Raw genomic sequence first — 24,240 nt, forward strand, 5'->3', positions numbered from 1 at the left:
TCAGGACCAGCAATCTGTATCTTTCAAGTCCTCTAGGTAGGTGATTCTGATGCATGCTAAAGTTTGCTAACTATTATTTTAAGGTACCATTCTAATATCAAACCATATGAGATAAGAAAAAGCTCACTAATTCAGGAGAAAGTTCATTTTAAGAGGAAGCCTAAGTTAAATAATAGTCTTAAAACAGAAACAGGTACATCAATGTTCATAGCAGCATTATTTAATAACAGCCAAAAGATGAAAAGAAGGAAGCAACTCAAATGTCCCACAGATGGATAGGTAAACAAAATGTGGTATATACATACAATATAATATTATTAAGACTTAAAGAAGAATGAAATTCTGACACATACTACAATGTGGATGAACCCTGAAGACATTATGCTAAGTGAGATAAGCCAGACACAAAAGGACAAATATTGTATGATTCCATTTACATGAGTGCCTAGAGTAGTCAAATTCATAGAGACAGAAAGTAGAATGGTGGTTGCTAGAGACTTCAGGGGAGAAGGATGGGGAGTTGCTGTTTAATGGGTAGAGTTTCAGTTTGGGAGTATGAAAATGCTCTGGAGATGGATGGTGGTGATGGTTGCACAACAATGTGAATGTACTTAATGCCACTGAACTGTATGCTTAAAAATGGTTAAAATGGTAACTTTTACGTTATGCATAATTTACCACAGTAAAAAAAGAAACAAGTGTCAATTCTTTTAAAACACCGAAAATAACTGCTAGAAAACTGTTTCAAAATTCATATCACATAAGGCTTTTCTTAATGAATCCTGGTGCTCAGGTCTTTTCCTGTTGGTAAGAATTTGGCACGCCTTAAATCTTTGTTCAAAAGAGCTACATTTCATCATTTACTTATAAATAATTTGCTAACGTTGATAAAAGTGCTTTGCTTTACCACATAGGTTAATTCTCATGATTCATAAGTGCTACAAAGTAAGATTCTGCCCTGTCCAAATTGGTCATATTAATCAGCTTGTGACGTATCTAATGCTGCTTATCCAAAACCTCAAAAGTTCCCAGCCAATTCCTAACAAGACGGGAAGGATAACAGTAGTTGCAGTATCAGTGGTAGTAGCAGTAATAGTTGTTGTCATCATCACAGTTGTAGTTGCGGTAGAAATAGCTGATATTTAACTTGAGGGCTTACTACATACTAGACATTGTTTTATTTACTTTATATGTGTTCATTCATTTATTTTTCTGACAACTATGTGAGGTAGCTACTATTATTATCTTGTAAGCTTCACAGAGTAAATAGTATTCCCATTTTACCCAGCTGGTTATTGTGGAAGATGAAAATACAGATAGTTTGACTTCAGAATCTATGCTTCTTAGCCATTAAGCATTACTACCATCCTTAGTAATATCTACCATGTATTTGGCACTTACTGTGTGCCAGGAAGCATGCTATGTGCCTTTTCATACATTATCTCAGAAAATCATACTGAAGAGTTGGAGACACGACTTATGGAGTCAGTCCATCCATTGCGCTCTTCTATATACCTCAATACTTACATGTTGGAACCTATCTAGTTAAAGCTGCTTAAGTTGGAGGCAGTGAGGAGCTCCAAGCTCCTCCAAACACCCCCATTCACACTTCCCTACTTAGAAACGTGACAGAAATTACTATTTTGACTATGTCCATTGGCAGTGTTATCTCAAACTCTCATCAATTTCTGTTCTTTATTGAAAAACTAGGTTTAAGGAATGATTTAAAAATCAGAACCCTCTTCACCAGTATTGATCTGCATTTATGAACACTTTCAAACATTTTGCTAGAACAATTTGGTTTATAGGGTATCTAGTCTTGGCAGACGTGCTGGAAATTTACAGTAAGGTTAACTTTTCAATTGAAAAGTGTTGACAGTGAATGACTTGATCAATCTGTAACCAGACGAATCAGAAAATCTCTTATCTAGGAGTACTCCACAGAAATTAACTGAGTCATCCATGTATCATTTTAGAAAGAGTCCCACAGATTTGAAACCTGATATCCTAACAAAAATATCTACTGCAATATTCCTAGCACTGTTAATATAGCCTTATAACTTCACTTACAAAACTATGGCTATGGGGGCTTCCCTGGTGGTGCAGTGGTTGAGAGTCCGCCTGCCAATGCAGGGGACACGGGTTCGTGACCTGATCCGGGAAGATCCCACATGCCGCGGAGTGGCTGGGCCCGTGAGCCATGGCCGCTGAGCCTGCGCATCCGGAGCCTGTGCTCCACAATGGGAGAGGCCACGACAGTGAGAGGCCCGCGTACCTCAAAAAAATAAATAAATAAATAAAACTATGGCTATGCTCACTAAAAGAATTATCCCATCATCACCAATTACATGTGTATTCTCCAATATACTTGGCAAGGAAACTCTAAAAAACAAAAATAATTTTAAGACGTTTCCTGAGACATCTGTTGGTGTATTTTAGATAAATCTTCACCAGGATTGTCTAAAATAGAGTTTTACTAACTCTATACCCTAATTACAATAGATTAATTACCTTCCCCTTTAATTATCAGGTGCAATGATTAGCAAAGAATATTAAAAAATAAAACAACTTGGTTATTTGGGTCTGTACAGATTTCATTTCTCCGTGTACCATGAGCACTACAATCAAGACACTGGGCAGAAAAATGGTTGATGAGGAGACTAATGGGACAAAGGTAATGCTGTGAGAACAGAGATTTTCTATATGACCAATGGTTTGACTTAAAATCACTCAAAAACTAGAAATTAGGCAAGCTAGTTTCATTAAAAATGATAAGAAATCATTTGACTATATTTTTCAGTTGCATCAAAATAATTTAAACTAGCTCTGTAAGTAGAAATTGAATATTTAGATACTATGCTCAATAACTACTCATAAATATATATTAACACCATACTATCATTCATAAAAGATATTAAAATGAATGTGCATTCTTTCTTAAAAAATCCAAATGAAACCTCCAAACATGTCACTATCAGTGTCAAGGTTTGTTGTTGCTATTGTTGTTTTATATTGACATTTAATTCATAGCAACGAGCTGCAAAATAGCTTTTACTGCCTTGGGTTGATGCTTATACAACTAAGATTGATCATATTCACCTGGTAGCTTAGAATAGTTTTGTATTCGACAGTATCAAATTTGTCTTCAGAAAGACTTGCTTCACCCATCTCATAAAACATTTAAAATCAGGAAAGCTCCTAAAGGGAAAAACACCAGCAAATAACGTGGTGTTATGCCTGGAAATGAATGCATCTGCATGAGAGCATACCATCTCCTGAGGCAAGGACTCAACAAATAGTCTTTTTGGTTGCCACACTGGACTTATCATGAATTCACATGGGAAGGCAAGTGCTTTTTGCTGTTTTCTGAATGATTGGAACAGCTTAAAACTTTTTTTTAAAGTACAAAGACAAAAATAGTTTTAAAATTCACTGTACACCATAATCTTGAATAAATAGAGGTAAATGTGTTGGCATTAACAACCCAAGTTCATTACTGTGCTTTTCTCATTTCAGGTGCACTGAAAATAATGGATGATGGCTATCCATCTTAATTTAATTTGTATGTACTGTGTTGGTATGTTTTTACGCATTCACAGTAGGCTATGACTTCCCATTTCCTGCAAAGTAAAGGAGCATATGCTTTAGTATAAACAGATTTTGTAATGAAAAGTGAATTTCATTCAGAGACTACTTGGAAGCCTAAAATGTTCTGATAGATTGCACAGGGCGAAATATATCTGTATAGATGATTCATTGGGTTTAATGGCTATCATTCCAACTCAATGTTATGGAATTATATTGTTTATTTATGTGTACTTATTGGCTTGTTTTCCTCTGTGGTTTTAATACCATACTGGAAACTACAAATATAGAGTAAAAAAGGTTGCCATGATCTTCACTAGAAAAGCCAAGTCTCCTTCTAGAGATTTATCACGCTAAATCAATGTCTAAATTCTATTGCTATGGACATGTACAGACAAATATTCAACTTCACTAAAAGAGGAACTCTAAGGCCATTTTTCAGTGGCAGACATGCTGGCCCCATTTCATAAGTTTAAGATACAGAATAAGAAGCAGGGCAAGACCAGGAAGTTTGATGAACGCAAAAGTTCAAAATCTTTTAAAGTTCCCACTTTTGGGGAATTCCTTGGTGGTCCAGTGGTTAGGACTCTGCGTTTCCACTGCAGGGGGCATGGGTCCGATCTCTGGTCAAGGAAGATCTCACATGCTGTGAGGCATGGCAAAGGAAGGAAAGAAGGAAGGAAGGGAAGGAGGGAGGGAGGGAAGGAAGGAAGGAAGGGAGGAAGGAAGGACAGGAGGGAGGGAGGGAGGAAGGGAGGGAGGGAGGAAGGAAGGACAGGAGGGAGGGAGGGAGGGAGGAAAGAAGGAAGGGAGGGAGGGAGGGAGGGAGGAAGGAAGGAAGGAAGGAAGGAAGGGAGGGAGGGTGGGAGGGAGGGAGGAAGGAAGGACAGGAGGGAGGGGGGAAGGAGGGAAGGAAGGAGGGAGGGAGGGAGGGAGACTAAATAAATAAAGTTCAAGCTTTTTGGAGAAATATGTTCAACATAAGCCTTGTCTCGGGTCCTTGAGCTTCCTCAAGATCTAGAGAAGGAGGAAGCAACTTGAAGAAGCACATGTAAGGCAGGATTTCTCTTACTCAACAAAATCAACTCATTTTAACCTTTCCATGAAGAGTCATAGTGATTGTCCAGAAGCAGATGCCAATTTTTAACAAAATCAACAATTTACAAATACATTTCCAATGCACTTCTACAACTAAACTAAGTAATCCAGGGGAGGCAATGTGATTTTACTCTATTGCTAATGACAAACCTTCATTTATCTGTTTTAGAAAATATTATTTTCATAGAGAATCATAAAGAAATTTTCTTTTATATAATTAATTTCCTAAAAAGTAGACTGTGATTTATTCTCTGGAATATCTACCTCTAAGAAGAAAATGTTACTATTGAAACAATACTTAAGGCACAATATCTAAAGAATTTGGAGCCAAAGAAACTTGGCATGTTAGTAAGCTGGACATGAGGTTTCTAATTTCTAGTCCTCGCCACCATTAACTTTGTGTCTTGGAGGAAGTCATGTTCTGACACAGGAAAGTTGGGCTCGATTTTATTTTTTCATTTGTAAACTGAAGAAGTTGATCTAAGTGATTTTGCAGATCCCTTCCATATCTAAGAATAAAAGATATTGGTTTGCTTCATTTTAATGAACCATATTAAAAAAATATGCAAGTCAAATCAAAATATAGAAAAGAGATCTATTTTACAGGCATTTTAGCAAAAAGATGTTAGAATAAGCCCAGATATTTTCTAATAAGTTGAAAATGTATGATTAAAAGATCTTAAAGGTAACCTTCTAAAACATCAAAGATTCTAAGAATAACAATACTGCTCATTTTACCAGCTATACTCACAGCAAAATTAATCCCATCACTTCCCATGTGCTGCTAGAATGATAATTTCTGATTTACAGGATTTAGTCTATCTGGGCCTAGTTACATTTTCATAACATTCGAAATAAAGAACACTCAGGTAGACACACCTATTCAGGGAAAATCCCTGAAAGTATAATGCTATAAATTCAAAGCAGAATAATGGTACAATGCAGAAATTTTTTCTTAAAAACAAACAAACAAAAAACCCTAAAAGATCTCCTTAGTATTTAAAACTACTAGGGTCTCTTTGAATTAGCTACTAGAATCAAAGTATAAAAACTCAAAAGCTTAGAGTTTAGTTTAGCCATAGATAGGTAACAGCAAAGGCTTTAGGCATCTTGATTCAGCAGTAATGCTTTTTGGGGATGTGCAATTAAACTCTACACCTAGAATACCCTCCATACAAACAACAGTGAGTTTGGAAACTGTATTCTCGATGAGTTCTAGTATGGCTGGCCAGCAATGGGAAATTCTAGCAAGCTACAAATAGTTTAGGCTAAACTTAAAATGTCTGCAATCATCTGAATAAAGAATTTATTTATTCATCATTGGTTTATGAAGCAAATACTTATTAAGAATTTATTTTACTAGGCACTATTTTAGGACCTATGGATACCATGATAAAGACACCAGTCAAAGTGCCTCCTCTCACAAAGCTTACTTTGAAGTCAGGGGAGAAGGAAATAAACATATGCATACATAATATTCAGGTGGTGACAAAAGCTATGAAGAAACATAAAGCAGAGTAAGAGAACAGAGTAAAGAATCAGTGAAGACATCTTCAATAGAGTGACATTTAATCAAGGATGGATTTCAATGAAGCAAGGAACAAGACTGGATATTATCTAGGTGAGTTGTGTCATAGGGAAAAGAAACATTCCAAGCAAGGAAAGCACCCAGTTCTGATAACATCAATAAAGAACGAAATTATGGAGTAATTATTCCATGAGGACAGAGACCACATCCCTCAATGTATTTCCCAGCACACACCACAGCATTTTGCACATTGTAGGAGCTGACATGTGCTTGGCACTGAGATAAATTGACTAAATAATTCAATGCCTCCTCACTTAAGGATTCAAGAAAGGAAGAAAGGATATGTTCACTAGCTTTATTCTATCAGCAATGGACTTCCATTTCATCAGGTTTTACTGAATGCCAGCTATGTCAGCATTGTCAACTATGTGTTCAGCATTGTAAATAACATTTTATTCTTTTATTATTTAAAAATGTATATTCTGCTATTAAAATCATAACATAAAAAGGCATTAAAAACAAAGTTGAAATGAGTCGAAGCTATAAAAATATGCTAAATAGCATGTATTACTTTATTCTTTCAAATTGCTCAAGATTTTCACCAAGTCAAAAGCAAAAGGTCTAAGAATTAGATTTAGTTCAGAGCTTCTTGGCAACCAAGGGGGCAAAAAAGTAATGGCAGGTATATTATGGTAATAAAATTTTCATTGTGTGTGTGTGTGTTTTTTTTATTGGAGTATAATTGCTTTACAATGTTGTGTGTGTTTTTAAACAGAAGGTGTAATATGTTTCTATAAAGCCTTCATGAAAGCAATAAGGTTTACATAGCTGAGTGAAGCCGTTTATGGAAGGGTTAAAGGAAAATACTCCAGGTAAAATGCTTTTTAGTGCTCTAACTTGATATAGAAATGAAACCTAAAAATTTAAAAACAAGCATATTCATTATAATCTGTAGACCACCTTTATTTTATTTAACATCTTTATTGTAGTATAATTGCTTTACAATGGTGTGTTAGTTTCTGCTTTATTACAAAGTGAATCAGTTATACATATACATATGTCCCCATATCTCTTCCCTCTTGTGTCTCCCTCCCTCCCACCCTCCCTATCCCACCCCTCTGGGTGGTCACAAAGAACAGAGCTGATCTCCCTGTGCTATGCGGCTGCTTCCCACTAGCTATTTTACATTTGGTAGTGTATATAGGTCCATGCCACTCTCTCACTTTGTCCCAGCTTACCCTTCCCCCTCCCCACATCCTCAAGTCCATTCTCTAGTAGGTCTGTGTCTTTATTCCCGTCTTGCCCCTAGGTTCTTCATGACCTTTTTTTTTTTTTTTTTTTTAGATTCCATATATATGTGTTAGCATATGGTATTTGTTTTCCTCTTTCTGACCTACTTCATTCTGTATGACAGACTCTAGGTCCATCCACCTCACTACAAATAACTCAATTTTGTTCCTTTTTATGGCTGAGTAATATTCCCTTGTATACATGTGCCACATCTTCTTTATCCACTCATCTGTTGATGGACACTTAGGTTGCTCATCTCCTGGCTATTGTAAATAGAGCTGCAGTGAACATTTTGGTACATGACTCCTTTTGAATTATGGTTTTCTCAGGGTATATTCCCAGTAGTGGGATTGCTGGGTCGTATGGTAGTTCTATTTTTAGTTTTTTAAGGAACCTTCATACTGTTCTCCATAGTGGCTGTATCAATTTACATTCCCACCAACAGTGCAAGAGGGTTCCCTTCTCTCCACACCCTCTCCAGCATTTATTGTTTGTAGAGTTTTTGATGCTGGCCATTCTGACCGGTGTGAGATGATATCTCATTGTAGTTTTGATTTGCATTTCTCTAATGATTAATGATGTTGGGCATTTTTCATGTGTTTGTTGGTTATCTGTATATCTTCTTCGGAAAAATGTCTATTTAGGTCTTCTGCCCATTTTTGGATTGAGTTGTTTGTTTTTTTGATATTGAGCTGCATGAGCTGCTTGTATATTTTGGAGATTAATCCTTTATCAGTTGCTTCATTTGCAAATATTTTCTCCCATTCTGAGAACTGTCTTTTCATCTTGTTTATGGCTTCCTTTGCTGTGCAAAAACTTTTAAGTTTCATTAGCCCCATTTGTTTATTTTTGTTTTTATTTCCATTTCTCTAGGCGGTGGGTCAAAAAGGATCTTGCTGTGATTTATGTCATAGAGTGTTCTGCTTATGTTTTCCTCTACGAGTTTAATAGTGTCTGGCCTTACATTTAGGTCTTTAATCCATTTTGAGTTTATTTTTGTGTATGGTGTTAGGGAGTGTTCTAATTTCATTCTTTTACATGTAGCTGTCCAGTTTTCCCAGCACCACTTATTGAAGAGGTTTAGACCACCTTTCTTGAATGTTAATGTATTAATATTCTTCAGTGTATTTTTCTTGGATCCTAGGGAGCAACGATTCAACTAATCTGGCGATGGAAAGGAAAAACTCACGGTGCGCATGCAATATGTATAGGTTTAAAAGATGATGTTTGATTTCAAAGTTAAAGTGTTTAGACTTCTGCTTCTGACCATGATGGAATAGGAATTAACTCTCCCACCTCAAACAACAAGGAAATATATAAATCTATTTTTTTATAAATAAATATAAAATATATAAAATAATGGACTGTGATTCCTTAGAGAAGGTAAAATAAGCCAGGTGAGTCCAATGAAAGCCCAGGGTACAGCCCACAGTTATCTACCTGGCTGCAGTTCAAGGAGAAGAACCCAGACAGAGCCCAGCATTCTCACTGAGTTGAGAAGATCAGAGTTTAGGGAGGGTAAGGGGGTTGGAAACCGCATGATAGAACACTAGAGCTGAGGGAGCTGTACAGAGATAGAACTCCAGGGATCTGTTGAGGGTTGCCCATTGAGTCAGGCTGAATACTGATATGCAATTGTGTGAGAGGAAACTACCCAAGGCTGAAGAATGAATCCCAGTCTGAACAATTATCAGAGTTTATGCAGAGCTAATCACAATTCATGTTTCCATCATCCAGTGTGATTACATGGAGTATCAATATGAATCATCATTTAGTTATCACCATAACAGTGAAGGATAATCAATCTTAGACTAAAGGCTACTGCGAACCTGCTTTAACTAGTTTAAAAGCAAGCTTCAAAAGAATCAAACTGATTCCAAGTAGCTTAACCATGCCAGAAAAAATGTCTATCACTATTTAAACGAAGACAACAAAATCCAGTAGCAAACCATGTAAACCCCTAAATGTCCAGCATCAATAAAAAGGGGGGAAAAAGATCAATAAATAGGGGAAAAGTCAGTAAAAGATCCAGAAATAACAGACATAATGACACGTGCAGAGAAAGATCTTTTTAAAAAGCTACAATAAATATGCTCCATTTGTTTCAAGATATAGACGAAAATATAAATATAAGGAAGAAAAAAAATGTAAGCTATAACAAGGAGCCAACCGGAAATTTAAAGATGAAAACTGCAATATCTTAAATGAAAAAAATATAATGCATTATATTGTCAGCAGATTAAATACTGCAGAAGAAAATTATAACTGAACTTGATAACATAAAAATAGAAACTACCAAATCCAGTATATATAAAGAACCCTTTACTTTTTCAACTCAATTAGAAGACAAATAACATTTTTAAAAAGGGAAAAATATTTTAACGATACATTTCACTAAAGAAGAAATGTAAATGATCAATAAGCCCATGGAAATATCCTCAACATCATTAGTTATAGGAAAATATAAATAAAACAACAACAAGACACCATAGACATTCACTAGAATGGCTAAAATTTAAAGAGTGATAATATCAAGCTGATGAAAATGTGGACCCCTGGAACTTTCATACACTGCTAGTGGAAATGTAAAGTGTTACAATCACTTTGGAAAACAGCTCAGATGTTTCTTGTAAAATTGCATATATATTGATACTTACTATACATCATCCAGTAATCTCATCCTGCTATATTTACCCAATAGACATGAAAACATGTGTACATATAAAGACTTGTACTCACATATCCATAGTGGCTTTATTACAATAGTCAAAAACTGGAAACAACCCAAATGTCCATCAGCTAAGTAGAAAAACAAATTGTGGAATTTCCCTCCATAAATACCACTCAACAATAAGGGAGCAAACCTCTGATTCATAACAACACGGATAAATCTAAAAAGCATTATGTTAAATGAAGGAAACCAGATACAAAAGACTATACTCTGTATGATTTCATTTATTTGATGTTCTAGAAAAGGCAAAACTGTAGTGACAAAGAATCTCAATGATTTCCAAGGGCTGAGGGGGGAAAAGGAGATTGACTGCAAAGTGGCAAGAGGGAAGTTTTTAGGGGTTATGGCAAGGTTGTATATAAGCATTGTCCAATAGAAATGTAGTGCCAACTATACATGTAATTTAAATATTCTACTAGCCACATTTAAAAAGTAAAAGGAACTAGGTTAAATTAATTTTAATAATATGATTTATTTGAGATATCTAAATATTTTTCAATGTATAATTGATATAAATTATTAATGAGATATTTAAATTTTTTTCATACTAAGCCTTTGAAATCCAGTGTATATTTCACACTTAAAATACAACTTAATTAGGACTAGCCACATTTTGAGTGATCAATACCACAAGTGGCTAGTGGCTACCATTTTGGACAGAGTAGTTCTATATCATGATTGTTGTGCTGGTTACACAACTGTATACTTTTGTCAAAACTCATTGAATCATACACTCAAAGTTACTATAGTTTATCGTATGTAAAAGATATAAAGCTGATTTTTTTTAAAAAAAACAGTTAAAGTAGTTGATTTGTGGGTTTGCTCACATAAAAGACCTTTCCTCCCACCCTGGAAAGCAAAGCTCTAGGACACAGAAGAAATATAAAAACAAACAAACAAGAAACATTCCTATGTGAGAATTTTATAATTGAATTGGGAAAGCAAAAGTAATACATATTATTTTACACCGCAATTCATGACATACATAATACAGAAATAGCTTAGTTCCAACTTCAAGTTCAGTAAATTAGTTCTATGAAGTAATATCACTGATTCTGAACTGGAATAGCAAGAGACATATAGAGAAATTGGTGGGTTATTTTTGTATGAACCTTGTCACTACTAAGTCCTTTAGTTCACTGCAAGAAATACCATAATCAAGAAACCTGATTTGTATCCTGGATATTCCACTACTAGCTAGCTATGTGATATAATTTCTCTGACCTTAGTTTCCTCTCCTGAATAATAATAATGGCTCCATTTTTAATTGCCTCATATATACTCTTTTAAATTACCTCATATATACTCAGTGCTGTGTCAGGCGTTTGACGTCATTCCTTTCTCTCCTCAACATAATTTAGAAAGTACAATTATGTGACTTTTATAGATAAGCAAACTAAGACTTAGAGAAGTTAAGTAACTTACTCAAATTGCAAGCTAGTAAGTACAGAATTGGATTTAAATAAAGGTTCTTCTAGTTCAAAAAGTCCATGTACGTTCTATTAGACAGCATTCACTCCCAAGGTGGAGTTAAGACTGGATGTTCTCCCGGGATTGATGGTACTCTGTAGCACAAAGTAATGATCAAGAACTCAAATTCTAGGGTCATTAGGATAAGGCTAAAATTCTACCTCTGCTTTCCAAGGATTTGTTCTGTGATCTTGGGGAAATTACTTAACCCCTGTGCTCCTCAATTGCCCCCATCTTAAAAAAGCGGGGATAATAACTTCCACAAAGGTTGTGAGGACAAAAAGTTAATATAATTTAGGCATTTAGGATTGTGGTTGGCCCCATAAATGTTGTTAGTTATTAACATTGTGCTTCTAGATGACTTTGGCGATCACTTTAAATTCTACAAGTCTATGATTCTACAATTTATAAATTATTGTGCATGGATAGTGAACAATTTTCACTCTGAATTTGTTTGTGTCTTTGCCTTAAATAATTCTAAAGTGATTTTCAAAGTTTATAAGCTAACAGTGATTTTTAGTTTTTAGTCGATTAAACCCTAATGCTAAAAGGAAACTGCTTTTAATACAATTGTCCAAAGTAAAAGAAGCTAGATTTGGATGTATATGTCTTCTGCTGCAGGGACTCATTAGGTCACTAGGTAAGTGAGAGATCTTTGAACGGGTGTTCTGTTACACAAGGACTATAAACTCCGTTTATTAGTTTGAAAAGTTGTTAATCATTAAGTTTTCATAAAATCTAAAGTGCAGCCCTTCTTCTAACCTATCAAGCTACTACCTCTTTCAGAGTCTGTGTTTTCTATTCCCTCTGTCTTGAATTCTCTTGCCCCATATAGCATTTCTTAGCTTCCCGCAGGTCTCTGATCAGCTACCACTTCCTCAGAAAGTCCTTCCCTAACCACCTTTTACTGCTCTCATCCATTTGTGTTACTTCATACCATTTCTCACCCCCTAACTATGAATGACAATGAATTGTTTTGTGTTTTGTGTGTGTGTGTGTATGTGTGTTTCCTCTGATTTCAAAGACTTTGATGGAGTGTTCACAGTGCCTAGAACTGTACCTAGCACAGAGCAGAAGTTCAATTTTAAAAATAATTGAATGTATGAATGAGCCTCAGAGGTCCAAATGACCTCTTGGTCTGTGCTGGTTCTAAATGTTTGACTCTAAAATTTAAGGGGCATAAAATTTAAGGGACATATTCTTCCTCTTGGTACAGAACTAAAGCGTCAAATTACAAATATGTCCATTTGAAAATGATTGCTAAACAAGCAATTTTAAGGATGATTCAGTAAAGTTGCTTGAAAAAATAAGTACGTGAATAAATGCTTGTATGAAAAAAGTTAAAGAAGAAATTGACTTCAGCTAAATTCGATTTAGTGTTGCCCGTTTCCTGGAAGCCTCAGTTAAGCAAGACTAGGGTAAGTCTTTGCCTCCCTCGCTGCTGTCAGCCATTATAGAAAGGGCATCTTGATAACAAGACACTTTGACCCAAACTACAGCCTAGAAGAGTGGAAATATGATGTATCATACTGAAAAAGAGCACAGCTTTTAGAACCTAAGAGTGTCCTAGATCCTAACCTCAGCCTCACTGCTATTACATCATCCAGGGTATATTATTTACTGTCCCTATTCCTCAATCTCTTAATATTATGAAAAAAAGAGGTAAAACAATACCCACCTTGCTTTGCAGTTGTTAGAATTAAGTTATGTATCTAGAGCATGTACTCTAAAATCATCTTCAATAAATGCTGTTCTCTACACACTCTCTATTGCTACGCTCTTTGCCTGGCTCTGACTGTTTGGCCACTAGCCTTCTGCTTGGATTACTGAAGCAATGACTGGCCTTCAGTCTTCCCTAAATTGGGCCCGTAGTCCACTAGCACAGTCTATCCAAATGTTACAGTCACACTACCAGCCCTATCCTACAGCAACTCAACTATCTCCGTAACCTCAGAATTACATTTTCACCTTCAGATCAAGGTCTTAAGTGATTTCTAAAACACACTTACTACTCTAAATATTAAAGCACAACTATGGGCAATGTTTCCAAACTTTTTCTGGATTGTTTCTCCTAAGTGCTGAATGTGGCGGAGAAGGCTAGTTCAGGGATCTTTCTTGACTGAAGTCTCATCCTGTTCTGTGCTCACTTCCTCTTTCTGAACTCCAGTCTCACTGGACTTTTTTGGGTTCCTCTCAATTCTCACAGGTCCTTTGCACATGCCCTCCTCTCTGTCTCTAGTATTTTCCACCATCTTTTCTTTTGCTATGCCTACTCAAACCTTCATCTCTCAGCTTAAATGTTACTTCTTCTGAGAGATTTCCCCTGACCACCCCAGCCCCAAATCCGAATGGGCTTCCTTGCTAAACTCACACCATCATGTAGCTTCTCTTTACAGTATTGATCAAAGTTGTGTTTTTACTTTTGTTTGTACTATCATTTAATTAATTTATAATTCCCAATAACTTCATTTTTCAAGTTCCTTGAGGCAGGAATTATGTTTAATTTTATGTATCATTGTACTCTGAGAACTTAGGACACAGCCTGGCACATGGTAGGTCCATGATAAATATATGAATGAATAAATGGATAACATGCAAAGAAAAAGACTGACTCAAAATTTAAAATTCTTATGTACAGAATTCATTATAGTGTTCTCTTTTTCCAAATGTTCATTACTTTAGCATGGCGATCTTCATCTAAAAATCTTAATTTCCACCGGAAAAAGTAAAAGAGCTGTTGACCCTTGGTCATTCATTAATTCAGTCTTTCATGTTTATCACAACTCATGTTCTATGACAGGCACTGAAGATGCAAAGATGAATAGTGTATGCAGCACAAATCCTACTTCTAATTGTGTAAGCTTCTATTTCCTTCTTCTGTTGCCATATTATGGATTTTAGATACATCACCAGTGAATACAGCTACCCAATATAGTTCTTCTTTAGAAGTGAATATAGAAGGAAAAAAATACATAAAAGTGGTTAATGCTGGCGCTGGAAATTTACTGGTCAGTATAAGTTAACAGTTATTTAATGAACTCCACTAGCAATCCTTCACATTGCCATCCATCTAAGCCTCTAAAGTACACTTCACCAGTGAAAACAAGGCAGTGTTACTGGGTCCCACTCTTGAGCAACTTCAACTCTGCTCTCTTTATAAATGGCCCCTCGTGTAATTATTAAAAAGTGTCTAAATTTCATCTGCTGGGTATGTCTATGGATAGTAGTCAATTAGAAGAGATAGGAAAAGTATCTTAATTTAGAAAAAAAAATAGGATCGGCATATTACAAAAACAATGAAAAAGAATGTATAATCTAGCATGTAATTTTACTTTGCAATCTCCACATAATCATTTATTAGAGTTATTAATACCCATGGGGAAAGAGTTCTTCTTATAAACAGAGACAATCAGAGAGCAGTAACCTGAATTTTATGGAACCTCATTCTTTAGAAGGAGGGTTTTCTTCTGAGCTTTTGAAGTTGCCCACAAGAGTTATGTCATTGCTTATAACCAAGGAAACCACAGGAAACTTGGTTGCTAGGAAACGACTGAATTATCTCCATGAAGATCACCACAGTAGTCTTGGTTTGAATAGAACAGATGCTAGGAAAATAAAATTATGAAGTTACAGTTACTTTTTATTTCAACCTAGGATGCCTCTTTAATTGCCAGTTAAATCTTTTCACCTAAGAGGAACTGCTTGTCACTTCTGAAAGGCCATCACACAGGTAGAACGGGGAGCCACGACAGGATGCTGCTGGGGCTGCAGGAAACGGACACTGTACAGTGTGTGAGCCTAGGCTCCGATGCACACATTCTTCCTTTTCCCAATTAATTCAGCTACCTAGGGAAGGGATGTAGTGACAGCTACTGTCACCCCCACTGAGGGATAGATTATTTTAAAAAATCAAGCACACTTGTAATTGAATATTTTCAGACCTATGACTTCCAACATTCTCTAGTATGCTTTATGCAGAATAGAATTCCACGCCTCCTTCTTAAAAATTTAAATTGAACTGTGATGACACAATATAAGAACAAAGCAATGGCTAACCTTGGCCAAGCTTCTGAATGGTCCAATATAAGTTCCCTTTTAGAAAACAGGGTGATCCAAAAGTTTTCTTCAAATATCATACATATTGTCCTGTCACCTGTCCTTCCCTCCATGGAATTATTAGTGATGTATTTATAAATCTATCTAAACTTGGTTAGACTCCAAATATATTTCCAGCTCATACCACACCTGGAAAAATTAGGATTTATAGCCTGTCCACACCATGACAGGAAGTGATACTTCCTTTTATATGCCTCAAACCTAACTTTCAAGGTAATTCTTCTTTCTACTATTCTAGAACTACATTTACCTTATTCACACTCTTTTCTTTCTCCGGTTCTTCTACCTCTGTGTTTTCCAAGGTCACTTTGTCCCAAAGTTGCCACCTCCTCCATATTACCAATTTATGAAGTTATGGGATGCAATTCTGATCATCCCTTCTTCTGTTTTCTAAGAGTTAACTTGTCAGCCACGTAATTCAAGGGTCTATTGTATGCCTCTCTAAATGTAAATATAGATTTTCATTTGATAGTCAAATGGATAAAAATCTTCCATAAACTTTATCCTGTGGGCAGTGATGCTGTGGGACCACTGGAGAGTTTTAAATAAGCGGGATGATATAAGCAAATAATCAGATCATGATAGATAACTTTGATGGCCGAATGACAAGTTTTGGTGTAAGACTACACTGGAAGTAAACAGAATAGTTAAGAAACTACCTGTGTATTTCAGAACACTCACAACAACAAGCTTGTCTTTGGGAGGGAAAAAAGCTGGAATATCACTAAACAAATAGTTTACAAATATTCAAGAAGCCTATGGCATTATCTCATATGCAATCTCAGGAAAATGACTGGCTTAGTGCAATGCCTTTTATACAGTACAAGGGGAAAAAAAATCTCTACATCTTCATGGACAAGATGCAAAACTTAATTTTTTGCAAGTGCATTGTTAGTACAATGCAGTCTAAAGATAGTCCATTAATAAATGGCATATTTGTAAGAAGATCTACGTTGGCATAGCCAATCTCATCCTGTCCTTGGCTCTATCTTTCTCCTCTTTTGTAGCAACAGCTCAGATCAACATATAGCTAACATGTTCAGGGAACCTGAGTACAATACAAATCTCAGAGGGAAATGACCATCAGGTATTACAAAATCAGTATGCTAAAAATGAGCCACTATCTATAAAGATAATAATAGCTGCAGTGTAATGAATAGCTTCTATTTATAGGGTACTTTATATACCTTGTCTCTAGGCCTTGCTGAGCTCTGGCAACCTCAGTATCATTATTCTTATTCCAAAAATGAAGAAATTGCTGCTCAGAGAAGTTGTGTAAGAGTTAGTTAATTAGTAACAGAGCCAGGTATTGTATCCATGCCTAGTTAGCTCTTTACCAGTCTGACTGGTTGGTTTATACTTTGAGAATAACAAGCTCAGTGGCTTAATGCAGGAAATTTTATTACTCATACTACCTGTCTAAGTGGGTCATATGGGTGACTCTGCTTATTATAGTCACTTAGGAACCCTGGCGGATGAGGGCTCCTCTCTCTAAGGCTGCAGAGGCAGAAAAAAGGAGTGTGGTGATTCGCAAACTAACTCTTAGAGCTTCTGCCTAGAAATGCCAAATGCCACGCTCCGTGTACTCACATTCCAGGATCTAAAAGCTGGTCACAGAGCTAAATCTAACTTACAGGGGGCGAAGAATATAATCCTGCTGCTCCAGGAGTAAGAAAAGAACTGAAACATTTGTGAAAAGCCCTAGTGATTACCAGGCCCCTAAGTTCAAGTTCTCTCCACTTCACCTTGTTGAATATTCAATAGGATGACATTGAGTGAAGTTAAGTCAGAAAGAGAAAAACAAATACCGTATGCTAGCGCATGTGTGTGGAATCTAGGGAAAAAAAAAAGAGGGGGGTTCATGAAGAACTTAGGGGTAGGACGGGAATGGGGATGCAGACCTACCGGAGAGTGGACTTGGGGATGTGGGGAGGGGGAGGGGTGGGCTGTGGCGGAATGGGGGAGTGGCATGGACACATATACATTACCGAGCGTGGAGTGGATGGCTGGTGGGAGGCAGCCGCATGGCGCAGGGACATCAGCTCGGTGCTTTGTGACCACCTGGAGGGGTGGGATGGGGAGGGTGGTGGGGAGGGAGACGCAGGAGGGAGGAGATGTGGGAACACATGTATATGTATGGCTGGTTCGCTTTGTTGTGAAGCAGAAGCTAGCACACCATTGTGGAACAACTGTACTCCAGTGAAGATGTTAAAAAAAAAAAAAAAAGAGTGCTGTGTCACACTACTATATATAAGACAGATAACTAATAAGGACCTACTGTATAGCACAGGCAACTCTACTCAATACTCTGTAATGGAAAAAAAATCTAAAACAGAGTGGATATATGTATATGTATAACTGATTCACTTTGCTGTATACCTGAAACTAACACAACATTGTAAATCAACTATACTCCAATAAAAATTAAAAGAAAAAAAAAGACATTGAAAACAAAGACAAATGGACAGGTCTCCATTTCATTTAGGGTGAACAAATACAGAAATACAAGTACAGCCTAGAGTAGATCTGACGCAGCAGCAGGAGGTATAAAAATACTTAAGATTTATGAGAGTAGAACCTTGCAGTGAACCATCACGAATAGGTTTACTAATAGCATTATAAAGTCATGATTCAGAAAGACCAATAAAAAAATCCCCACACTTTCAATCCAGGTCTCCTGTCAAAATTTTCTTCATGAGCTCCAGGCCTCTTCATCTAACTAAATTCTAGACGTCTCCAATTGGATATCCAGGGTACTTGGAACTCATCATTCCAAAACTGAACTTAATTAATTTCTTGTCCTTAAAATGTAACTCAGGAACATCCTCGCATTTGCCTTATCTGAACTGACATGGCCCCAAGCCAGTGCCCCAAGTTAGAAACCTCAGACTCCTTTCCTTCTCTTCCCTCTCCTCTTCTCTGCTTCAGACAGCTGACCACGAAGTTCATTTGATCTTTGCTCAGCAACGCCTCTCCTTTGCCTAAATTGTAGTTCCTCTCAGCTATTTTTAGAACTATCGCTATACCCTCTTAACTGATCTCCGTGTCTCCAGTTTGGTCCACCCCAAATCATTTTGCATACTTCTTCCAGAGTAATCTTTCTAAGATACTTAAAATATGGTCTCCCTATTTAAAAGCCATTGACTGGCCTTCTCATAACCATAGAAAAAAGTTCAAGCCCAACTGTGTGAAACATAGGCCCTTCACAATTTGGATCCTGTATTTCTGGTTTCATCTTTTGCCTTTCAACCCATACTTCACTGGCGTGAAGCTACCAGCTGTTCTCTGAACATACTGAACACTCTGCTGTTATGACTCTGTGCCCTTGTACGTGCAGGTCTCTCCCTGGCCTGAGTACCTGTCTCTTCACAGTCTGGTGAATTTCCATTCAATTTGTAAAGATCCAACTCAAGTATCACTTTTCTCGATTACACTTCTCTCTTCAAACACCTCTATTATTATCCTTATCACACTGTATTGGAATTATTTCTTTACAAGTCTATCTCCTCTGCTAGACTACATGCTGTGGTAGGAATTAATTGTCCTAGAACTTAACATGGGCCCTAAAGTTTTGGAAGAATTAGGATGGAGATGAGCTGGAGAATAAAATGCTAATTGGTTGGAACTAATGGTGCGGTTTGCAAACAGTACTGCTGGGTTAAAATTTTTAGGAACTAAGTAAATTGTGAACATATCACTGGCAAAATGAAATATCAAGATAGAAAAAATAAAAGGTGATTATTATCAGTATTAATAAGTAAAATGTTATTGGCCTATTCACTAATTAGAATTCCCTAATGATTAATGACATAAGAAAATAAACTTGAGGGTCTGGGATATCAGGAGGTGCAGAATCGTCTTGAAAGAAGGTCATAGTGAACTGCTGGCCCCAGTCACGTAGCTCCCAAACTCTGCGGATCCTTTATGATACTGTACCGACCAACCTTTATAAAAAATCTCAGGTAGCAAAGAGCCCAAATATTAACAACACACCTGACTGCATGCTCTTTGAGGAATTTTAAATTAGCACAAAGGAAAGTGATTCCCTTGAGAGCTATTCTGGCATTTTATACTCACTTATTGCAACTGGTATGTGAGACCAAAGCAACATGCTTTTAATAAAACACTCCATAAATGTGGGAGGGGTGTGTTTCATTACCCTGGTGATAATTCGGCTTTTTTCCCTTCAGAGAAGAGAGGCTCTGAACCCCGCTGAGCTGACAGAATAGGCTCGATGAATCCCTATAGCAAGAGTAGCATTAGCAGTGGGATTGCATAGATTTCAGATCGCAAAAGCCTGGGTAGCATTTCATTATTGAAGTTGCCTGATTGCTTTGGTTCTAATCTTCTCCCCAATTCCTTTCTTTCTCTATTGAAAATCACTACAACAAACAGATGAAACAATAACACCACAAGCAGCAGCGTGGGCTGAGCCCCTCATCACGAATGACAGCTGCACAAACTTGCAGTCAAAACACCTATTTTTGAGGCTAACGCAAACAAAGCCTGTCACGATTCCCCCTAACCTGTCAAGATCAAGGGCGATGTGCACTGCATGTCCCAGATCTTTGTGCTCATGCTCGTCAAATGTATCCAGAATCCAGGAGAAGTTTCTGGAATCAGAGTGCCCAGCCATTCTGCTTATTATGGCAACCTATGGTTCTGTTTTCATCAGCTACCAAGTTATTATTTCCCTAGCTGCATGTAGAACCACTCTAGATTTCCCTTCTCCCAAAATAAAACTCAGATGCTCTTAGAGCTGCTTCATAGGAAGGTAAATGGCAGGAAATGCTGCTAGCTCATATTAAAACTTCCCCATTCATTAAATCTGTACCTTCTCCCATGATTAAGAGAACTTCTAAATTTCCCTGTCTGTACTTTCCTCATAAAAAAATCCTTTTTTTAAATTCAATGACTTGTTCCAAACCACTTCATCATTCTATGTTTCATAAAAAATTTAATGGCATCTAATCCTCTAAGTCCCACTAAAATTCCTTTGTATCTAATGTCAGCTCCAAGCCAGTCTAAGAGCGGATACTTATACCTAAAGCCTGTAGGTTCTGTCCCACTTGGTCCCTAAACCACTGGTTCTTAAATTTTAGTCTACATGACAATCACTTGGGAGTTTGTAAAACATGCAGCTCCCTGAGACCTATGCCAAAACTACTGACTCATTAGGTCCTGGGTGGACCTGGATGGGGCACAGGAGCATGAATGCTGATAAGCACCTCTAAGTGATTCTATTCCATACACTGAGACCCACCCATAAGCCAATGAGAACTAAGCCCCAGCATAGATATGTTTTCAGCCCCATCCTCACTAATCCTAACATTTGGTGCATCCTGATTTGAAAGCCATCAGGCTAAACCACATCCTCCAACATTTCTGCCCTAACTTAGTGTGCATGGCAGTGCTAGGCTACAATTTTTGATTAGTACTTTGTTTCCAGCCAGAATGAGAACTGTGCCTAGAATCTCAGCCCAATTTGCTGGGGCACTAACACCCCACCTAGTTTCCATCAGGGAGAGCCCTGTCCCAATGACAGTCTGAATTTCTACCAAAAGCCAGAAAGAGTTGCCAGGAGAATGAAGGCACCACCACATATCTGAAAAAAGCCTGGAATTATAGGTGAGGTCTACCATATCTGATCCCACTGGACGCATGCCATCCCCCAACTTCTACATCTGAGCCTCCAGATGTCTAGAGTATTTATCAGGACCAGTACATTCTCTAACAGTTAGACCCTTAACCCTTTTACTGGATGAGAGTTTTGGGGGTAAAACCACAGTGTTTGCCCTGCTGACCACGTGAGAAATTTTTCTTAGCTGTATTTTACTTTGTTGCTGTGATGTCATTGGCTACACTCAGGGTCATTATAAGAAAGATTCCTACGAAACCCTTTATTGTAACTACTGTAATGATGTTGGCAGGGATGTTGTTCACTAATTTACTCAATTTCCTCTTAATTTCTCGTTAGGGAGAAATTCCTGTCTGGTCTTGATACCAAAAATAGATTTACTGCCCATGAACAATTGATTTGTTTTTTTTATCTCATGGACACTGAATTTTGTAAGAGAGAAGGCTTCCGTTTTTGACTTTGACTGCTAGAAAGCAGAGCCTACCTCTAGTGTTATGTTGTATGTTTTAAGTCACATTCCCAGCAACACTGTCCCCAGTTTTATTTTTCTATTTTCTTTCATCCCAATACTCTCTTATTGTATTTCTCATATCTCTTATGGGGTGTCTTAATTTTTTTGAACTGAATGAAGGTTTACTCTTGACTCCTTTCTGTCCTGCCCATCTGGGTCTAAGATAACAAGATAACTCAAAGGCTAAGGATGACCAGTGGTCCTATCAACAAGCAGCTATTACGTACCGACCTGATGCTCAGAAAAACTGCAACTCATCTGAGGGATTTTGAAGTAAGACAAAGTGCTTGCCCTTAAGGTACCTACAATGCAGCTGGGGAAAGAAGATTGGCACATATAGACTGGCACAAGAGAACACAGTGCAAGGGGAAATGCTAGGGACAAGGTGGTATTGATGTTTAATACGCCGGAGTTCGAAGATGAAGGAAATCACTGAAGGCAGGTAGAATTAGACATTTTCCAAAAAAGATAGGACTTGAACTTGCACTTAGGTCATGGAGAGAATTTAAGGTTTTAGATTAATAGAATGGGAAGAAGGACATTCTGGACCAAATGAAGTATGGAGTATAATATACAGTACAGCATGGAATAGAGGCACAATAAACAGAAAAGAAAGTTGAGGTAAAGAGACATGAGTTTGGATCCTGGCTTGACATAGGTAGATTCCTTAACCTCTCAGCATCCTTCTCCTAATTTGTAAATCAGGATAAGGATGTCTACTAAGAGTCTCACTTTGATAAGAATTACAGATAAATTGTAAAACAGCTATACAATACCTAGCGCAGGTTAAGCACTCAAAATGAGCCAACTCTATGACAATGGTGAGAAGTCTGGAGGTGATACTTAGTGCCTCTGGCCTGCAGATTCCTTCCTTCTACAGCAGCTGTTATACCCTGAGAAGTGGAAAGCATAATTACATAGAGCTGGGGACAAATGGTGGGTGGTCTGGTAAGTTAGCAGGTAACTTTGGACTTGAGAGAGGAGGAACAATTAGTAACAATTAGTAATTAGTAAAAGCCCAGACCAGATACTGCTTTATCTGCATTTAAAATGAAGCACAGCAAATTCAGGCTATTTACCCAAGGTTGCTTAACTAGAAAATGACAGAGCCAGGACTCAAACCTATGTCTTCTGCTGCCAAAGCCTGTGCACTTACTCAGCAAAGTGGGAGTGGGCCTTGGAAAAAGAAAGTCCTGTCAAAAGAAAAGCAGAAGTAATGGAAGCCAGTTACCTTTTATACACTTTTCACTTTATAAATATTTACTCTTCATATCAATTCCACAGGTAGATATTCAATTACAGTGATCTCCTGTGGATAAGCAGGGTCCCTAGAAACAAAAAAAAGGAGCTTCCTTGTTCTCAAGGACAGGAAAAACAAGTAGAAGAGAGTAGATGTGACAAGAAAAATCAGCCAAAAGACAACAGTAAAAGATAAACTGCAAAACCCTACTTGACGGGCTTCCCTGATGGTGCAGTGGTTAAGAATCCACCTGCCAGTGCAGGGGACACGGGTTTGAGCCCTGGTCCGGGAAGATCCCACATGCCGCAGAGCAACTAAGCCCGTGCGCCACAATTACTGAGCCTGTGCTCTAGAGCCCGTGAGCCACAACTACTGAAGCCGCGCGCCTAGAGCCCGTGCTCCGCAACAAGAGAAGCCACCGCAATGAGAAGCCTGAGCACTGCAACGAAGAGTAGCCCCCGCTCACAGCAACTAGAGAAAGCTCGCACGCAGCAACGAAAACCCAACGCAGCCAAAAATAAAAAACAAACAAACAAAACGCACTTGATTAAGTGTGCAAGGAAGATGCAGGTTAATAAAGATTAGGATTTGGGAAGTGAGAGTGAATGCTACCATGTTTCTTTGTTCCAATGGCCCTCTGATTACTTCTTTCTGCAAATACAATTCCCGTTGTATTTCTCTGTTATAAGATTGTATAAATTGCAATTGCCCATTTCAAGAGCATTTTACAAAAATCCCCCTTAAAAAAAAAAAGCTCTCTTTCCAGGCATCTGATGATACTTTAGAATAGATAACTTGTGAAGTGAACACATGCCATTTTAGCAGGCAAAGCTAGAGTATTTGTAGCTACACACACATTGCCCTTTTCATTCCCATATAGAAGTTTTCTGTAGTAAAGAATTTCAATTGAATTCAGAATTACCGAGTTGCAGCAAAGGAAACCACTGACAAAATGAAAAGACAATTTGCTGAATGGGAGAAAAATATTTACAAATGATATGACTGATAAGGGGTTAGTCTCCAAAATATATAA

At 37.5% G+C, this 24,240-nt stretch overlaps 1 protein-coding gene across 5 annotated transcripts in view; it reads right to left on the bottom strand.

Moving 5' to 3' along the window:
* Nucleotides 1-24,240, bottom strand: part of PDE4B (phosphodiesterase 4B) — a 592,044-nt gene that overhangs the window by 278,970 nt on the left and 288,834 nt on the right. The gene's annotated exons all lie outside the window — the stretch shown is intronic.

Source organism: Globicephala melas, chromosome 1 (genome assembly GCF_963455315.2).
Source record: "Globicephala melas chromosome 1, mGloMel1.2, whole genome shotgun sequence".
NCBI classification, from domain to species: Eukaryota; Metazoa; Chordata; class Mammalia; order Artiodactyla; family Delphinidae; genus Globicephala; species Globicephala melas.